This window comes from Oryctolagus cuniculus, chromosome X (assembly GCF_051225735.1).
Source record: "Oryctolagus cuniculus isolate XC-2025 breed Fujian yellow rabbit chromosome X, ASM5122573v1, whole genome shotgun sequence".
Classification (NCBI taxonomy): domain Eukaryota; kingdom Metazoa; phylum Chordata; class Mammalia; order Lagomorpha; family Leporidae; genus Oryctolagus; species Oryctolagus cuniculus.
Window position 1 is genome coordinate 55,242,445 of NC_142888.1, and position 7,423 is coordinate 55,249,867.

At 37.5% G+C, this 7,423-nt stretch overlaps 1 pseudogene; it reads right to left on the reverse strand.

Moving 5' to 3' along the window:
- Window positions 1–4,187: 4,187 nt before the first annotated feature.
- On the reverse strand, window positions 4,188–5,930 carry LOC100340533 (rab5 GDP/GTP exchange factor pseudogene; annotated as a pseudogene).
- Between the last annotated feature and the right edge of the window lie 1,493 nt (window positions 5,931–7,423).

Genomic DNA, 7,423 nt, shown 5'->3' on the forward strand with positions numbered 1-7,423 from the left:
GTACCGTCTGTGACATGTTGGAGCAGTGGGCGTAATGGAAGACTGAGTCTCCCAGACGTTCCCAGTTAATACCTCTTTCCTAGCTTCTACTTTTCTTCCCCCGCGGCTTTTTTCCTAGGTTCTAACTAGCTTTTCACCGGCACTCTTTCCGTCCGGCCTTCCCCTAGGCTCTTTGCTAGTCTCTCTCTCCAGTAATTTCCCACTTCTTCCCGGTCTTTCCCTCCTAGGTTTCCTATCCGAGTCACGGCACCACTTGCTGCTCCTCCGCACGCAGAGGAGCCGCACCGGACCGGGCGCTTGTTGTTCCCTTTTTTTACAAGTCCTTTCTATAGTAAAGTAAGAATAAGTAAACAGCAAAACTCCCAAAGCAAGAATGAGTAGAGAGAAATGAGAAAGAACGAAGTAACGAACTTCCCCGCGAACTCTCCAACGCACTCTCCAACCAACCCACACCACCATGCCGTCTCTCTCCTCCTATATAGTCCTCTCCACCAATCCCAACTCGGCTGCCCACACGCCGAGCACGCCGCTCTCCTCCAATCAGGAGCAGCTCCTGCAGCTTGTCAAGTTGGTGAGAGGCAGCTGGGTAGAAGCTGTTTACTTCTCTCCCAGCGCCATATTGTGGGAGAGCAGATGCATAGAATAAATCTTAATTCCAGTAACAGTATAGTCCGAATTGCTCCCCACACTACTATATTTTTTCAAATGAATTCTTGCACCCATTAGTTTTAACATTCATGTATGATTTCTTAATTCTGTTATTCTTTCTGTACTTGTTGGTTGGTATTAACAAATAAGGAAGAGGTTTTCATTAGCCCCATGCGTTTACTCATTTGCATTGATATAACTCTCAGATTTTATAATATTCAGAGCATTGTAATCCATTAATAGAATGATTAAATTTGATAGAGTATTTTCTTAGTTTTGAGCATTGGAAACTCATTCAAACTACCTTCTGTGTCCTTTTGACATTTCCTTGTAATTCTATGAGTACTTTTTTTAAAAACATATTTATACATTTGAAAAGCAGAGGCATGGAGAGGCAAAGGCAGAGGCAGAGGCAGAGGCAGAGGCAGAGGCAGAGAGAGAGAGAGAGAGAGAGAGAGGTCTTCCATCTGCTGGTTCACTCCCCAGATGACTGCAATGGCCAGAGCTGTGCTGATACAAAGCCAGGAGCCAGGAGCGTCTTCCCAGTCTCCCAGACAGGTACAGGGGCCCAAGGACTTGGGCCATCTTCTACTGCTTTCCGAGGCCATAGCAGAGAGCTAGATCAGAAGTGGAGCAGTCAGACAGGAACTGGCGCCCATATGGGATGCCGGCACTGCAGGTGGAGGCTTTACCCGCTACGCAAAATTGCTGGTCCATAGTACTTTTTATCTTTCTGTCATAAGAAGCTTTTCCAGAACAGTCTTGTATCATTTTGGTCCAGATCTGGAACTGGCTATATCTCCAAGGACCTCTGCAGTTTTTAAATGAAGAAGGTACTCATAATTGAAAATCGATTGCTAGGCTTGTCCTTCCTACTGGGGAATTTTGAATTCTAAGTCTTCTCAGTAGAGATTTCATACTGACAAGTCCAAGGTAAATATGATACTACAATATTAAAAGATGTATTCTAATTTTCACTCTTTCAATATTTTCCTTCGTTCTCAAAAGGTAGGAAATCTGGATCTCACTATATTCTATATATCTCCACATTTGCCCAAGTCAAGATCACATAGAAAGTAGTTTCAGAATCACTAACCTATACCACTACGAAATCTACAAAAAAAGAGTTCAATATTTTTGCAGTTATTTTGTAAGAAAAAAAAATCTCTATAGAAGATTCAATCACATTCATATTTTCTCTAGCCTGAAATTTTCTTTAGGACTTCTTTCTGTAAATTCTTACCCGTCACAAGCAAATATTCTAAATTTATAGCCTAAATTACTTATGCCTTTCTTATTTGCTATTTATTTGTTTGAAAGTCAGAATTACACACAGAGAGAAGGATAGACAGAGAGAGAGAGAGAAAGGTCTTTCATCCTCTGGTTCAGTCCCCAACTGGCTGCAAAAGCTGGAGCTGTTGCTAATCCCAAGCCAGGAGCCAGGAGCTTCTTCTGGGTCTCCCCAAGGGGTGCAGGGGCCCAATGACTTGGGCCATCTTCTACTTCCTTCTCAGGCCATAGCAGAGAGCTGGACCAGGAAGTGGAGCAGCTGGGGCTTGAACCAGCGCCCATAGGGGATGCCAGCACTGCAGGCAGCAGCTTTACTGGCTGTGCCACAGCGCCAGCTCCACTTTTCTGTAAATCCAAATCCATTTAGCTATACCTCTTTGGATTATTTTGATAGTGACTGTTATGATTACAATGTGTGTTCTTAATTTATGAACAGGCTACTTATAATTATTATTGTATCATTTTACAGAAAATGTAAGAATCTTGGAATAGTGTGGTTACATTCTGCCATATATTTCACATGTACATAAATCTGAAACTGTACAATTTTTGTTTTCCTTTAAGCGAAACTGAAAAGGGAAAATGTATTTTCCTATGTGTTTATTATTTCTGTCATGTGTCATTGTGAAAAAAAGTTCTTTTAAAATGTCAATTATTGTAAGTTAATCATTAACAAATTATCTTTCAGTTTTATTTTATTAAAAGTGTGATTAATTTGCTTTCCTTTTTTACTGATTATAGTGTCCTGAGTTGACCTTTTTATTTCCTTTTTATTTTAAAACTAGTATTTCATTGGATGTTTCATTTATTTATTTATTTGTTTGTTTTTGTTGGTTATTTTTATGAGAATGAAGACATCATTTTCTTCCTTCACTTTTGATTTCAGTAGTTTGTATATGATGTGCTAAGGTGAAAATTTTGTTGAATCTGTTGTGATTGAGATTCACTGAGTTTCATTTGGGTGTTTACATTGCTTTTTAAATAATATTTGTAAAAAATGAAAAAATAATTCAAATATTTTCCTCCTCCTATTTTTCAGAAACTTCATTCCTCCATCTCAATTAATCTTATTTCCAGTAGAATTACAAGTCTGTTTCTGTCAAGAATGGTATTTGTATGTTTTAGTTTTCTAGAAATGTGACTATCATAGGGTATGTTTTTTGTATTTAAACTTGATGAATGCTTTTGCATGAAAGTCTTGCTTAGCATGACATGTTTTTCCTTAATACTCTACAAAAAAGCAATTCTTAATCAAAATGGTGGCATATCCCATTTTGGTGACATAAGCATAATTCACCATAATTAGCAACCATGCCATAATTCATAGCTTTTGATATAAGCAATGCAGATACAAATGGGAGTGAGATAAACATATGTATGAGGAAAGGATAGAACACTGTGCGCCTATTTCTTTATAGTTTAATCATAATAAAAGTTTTACAGAAGTGTGAATTCAGCTCAAATTTATTCCATGTGCTTAATAACATATTTTTTTCTGTTATATTTCCAATAACCTAAATTTTTCTGGTAATCAAAAACATTTCTTGTGTGGGTCTAGATGTGGGTCTCAGTTTACTTAGTACAAGGTCTATCAGTCAGCAGACCAGGATTGCTTTCAAGATAAGTAAAAAAAAAAAGCTATGATTATAAGCTTGAGTATTTCTTTCTAATTATTTTGGCTTGTTGTCCAGGAATACATAGAATTCTCCAAATGGAATATCAATTTTCTGATCTCACTATATATTTCTCACTGTTTTCATTTTCATTTATGAAGCTTGACTATTTTAATCTTATTTTTAAAACTTCTTGCTCCTATTCCATGGAGGGCGTATTGTCTAACATCTCATTGGTAATGTCAATAAGGTTTGTTTTTATTCTCTTTCCTTATGCATATTAAGTAATTTCAGGAGGATATGTTACCCAAACCTTCAGAAATAGGTTGCATAACACTATATTCACAATACACTTAAAATAGTCCTTGTAAGACTTTTTTATTCCAGTTAAGGCATCCTGAAGTCACAAGAGAGATGAAAACCACATATGACATCAGACGAAGAAAATAGTTTGAATTGGCCTCCCTAATGTCATAATTTAAATAGCAGTGGTATGAGCTTCCTGATTGAGAAGTTTTTTCAAAAGTGCCCTGGAATTTCTAAGCAATTAAGTTACATTCTAGATCCCAATCAGTGGACAGTAGTAAGGGCTATCTATAATTTAGGCTCAAATAAATACTATTATGTACATTTCTGTCATCTTGCATAAACTTGAGGTTGCAATAGTGGAGGAAGTTTATCATTTTCGACATCTTCAGAGTCAATAGCTGCTAATGGTAAATTTGGGGCCTTAATTTCAAGGGGGTATTTCTAACATTGTCTTAAACCTCTTTTGCAATTCCATCCATCCAACCTATTAGGTATTTTTCAAGTTTCTTGGCTTCATTTATATCCTTTCCTGTAGTTTATTCAATTGAGACAGGAGATCCAAGTTCTTAGACTTCTGTTTAACATCTAAGCAAGAATCAGACCCTTGCTTCCTAGGAGAAGTCTGACCACACATACAGTGATCAAAATCCTCCTGATTTAAATTCAAAGACTGGGCATCTAATTTAATGAAAACCACAGTACAGCACAGATTGATGAAATAATAACCACTGTCTCCCATTATCAGTTGACTTGGGTTACAGAAGTGGGTAATATACTGTATAGTGAACAAAAGGCATGGGGGTTGTCCTTTAGAACAGTGTGGATGAATGCAGGTAAAAAGGCACCAGCTGGGGGCCAGCGCTGTGTAATATAGGAGGGAGGCACCACCTGTGGTGCCTGCGTCCCATGTGGGTGCCAGTTTGAGTTCCAGCTGCTCCACTTCTAATGCAGCTCTCTGCTGTGGCATGGGAAAGCAGTGGAAGATGGCCCAAGACCTTGGGCTCCTGCACTCACATCAGAGACCTGAAAGAGGCTCTTGTGTTCTGGCTTCAGATTGGGATTGGCCCACCTCTGGCCCTTGTGGCTGTTTGGGGAGTGGGTCAGCAAATGGAGGATTCTCTCTCTCTCTCTCTCTCTCTCTCTCTCTCTCTCTGCCCCTGCCTCTCTGTGGCTCTACCTTTCAAATACATTAATAAATCTTTAAAAACAACAACAACAAAAAATGACACCAGGAAACCTCAGAAAGAAAAAAAGAAGCAGATATCAGCTGATGCTGGCTTATTCTTGATGAATTTGATGGCATTGAAGATGTGCTTGTTGCACCTGATGATACAGTCCAGATTATCTTGAGGCACACATTTTGAATTCAGTTCGATGATATCTGTAATCATTTTCACCACCATATCAGACACTTCTGTAATTTCTTTATTAACTGGAAAGCAAAGCATCTAAGATGAAACATGGTGCAGGGCTCCGATTCTCTTTTTAAAAAAATATTTTATTTTTTGAAGGCAGAGCTAGAAATTTGGGGAGGGGGGAATGCTCCATCCACTGGAACCCATATGGGATGCTAGAGTTGCAGGTGGTGGCTTAACTTGTTATGCCACACCACCAGCCCCTCTGAACTTCTTTTGAATAGTGAGATCTTGGAGCCAGTGTTGTAGTGAAGCTGGTATCCCATATGGGTGTCAGTTCAAGACCTGGCTGCTCCACTTCCAATCCAGCTTCCTGCTAATGCGACTGGAAAAGCAGCAGAGGACGTTGCAAGTTCTTGGGCCCTTGCAACCATGTGGGACACCCAGTTGAAGCTTCTGGCTCCTGGCTTTTGTCCAGTCCATCGCTGGCCATTGCAACCATTTGGGACGTGAACCAGCAGATGAAGATTTCTTTCTCTGTCTATCCTTCTTTCTCTTTGATCTGAATTTCAAATCAATAAATAAATCTTTTTAAAAAACACTGAGATCTTTCTTCCTGCCATCTATAGTTTCTGATCAGAAAACATATTTATAGAAATGAATCATGACATACTTTTCAATCTGGTCCATTATCTTCTCAACTTGTAGGAGGCATTTTTCCATGAAGTCTTTATTTCCATGAGTCTTTGTTACTTCATGAGCATTATTTCAGCCATATTCTGGTGAAATCTTGAGTATGCTCTACTATTCCTTAATGCCTACATGCCTTTTGTAATGCATTCCTTGAAAAACTGCTTGGTTTATTTATAGATGTCAGCTTGCCTTGTGAAAGGTTTTGAGAAGCTCTATGAACTCCTTAGACACTGTATTAACTTTCAATGCTGGTTTACCTATTTATGGAAAAACTGAGAGATTTTATTGCTTGAATTTTCTCCTTTGATCCAAACTTAGAAGAAACACTGAAATATTTCTTCAGGGTGGTAACCTTTCAGATCTTCTTATCGGTTTTCTTTTCCTCAAACTTAGAAAATGTGAGAAATTGGTTCCTTTGGCCTCTTTTCCTCCAGGAGAAAAGAGGTAGGAAATATCTCCAGGCATAAAGAAAAACAGGATTAAAATTACACAAGGACTAAGATGAATGATTTCCATGAGGAGAAGGAATTAATCTAATTGTAACTAAATGCCATACACATCCAGGGTTGATTCTGGAAAGATTACTTTGGCCCAGATTATGAAAGAAAATGGATGAAAACATTAGTAAATTGTACATCATTCTGCAGCTATCCAAGGATCACTGATGATTTCCAAACAGGATCAAAGTTTGAGTTCTGTGTAATAGAAGAGGTAAAAAAGAAGAGTGTATCCAAAACTTGTGTAAATATATCTAAAGCATTGCAAAAATAAAGAAAAATTGTCTCCAAGCATTTTAACAAAACTTTCTCTAGAAACTAATTTGTGCTGTTTTCTTCAGCAGTGATTATCTCATAAAATTTCCATCAAATCTCCCATATAAACCATTTAGTAACCAAATGTTGTCATGTATTATTGTATTTTTTATAAGTCACATGAACTCCTGTCACATTGGAATTTTACATCAGATTCTTTGTTTTTATAAGTGGTTTGGGAAGTATGGATATAACAGCTATATAGTGGAGGATAACCTTTCTGAACTTAGTAGAATCAATACTTCTCTTTCACCAAAGCTCTGGATTTAAGCACTTCTCTATGAGTGTGTAAAGACCTTTGGCTAAGAACGTTTGTCATTAGCTTACCATTAAATAACCATCCAATACTCATTACTCATTCTTTTTGCTGCAATTCTAATAGCTAATAAATGAAATTAAAAGTCATATTTTCTAATTTGAATGATTCTGAGATATTTGATTAGGCACAGCAAGTTGGATATTTTGCAGAAGCATCAGAATTAGCACTGAAAATGGATTCTGAAAGTTTTCAAGTAATTATTAGATTGTAAGAAAATAAATAAAAAAACTAAAGAAATAAAAATTAGATTAACACTAGTGGCCTAGTCATGCTTTTGACTCCATTGATATCATTATAGCACACAAAAATCACATTGACATTTTCACTTTGATTGTGGATGTTCATGTGGTGTTTTTCAACTTTTATTTAATAAACATAAATTTC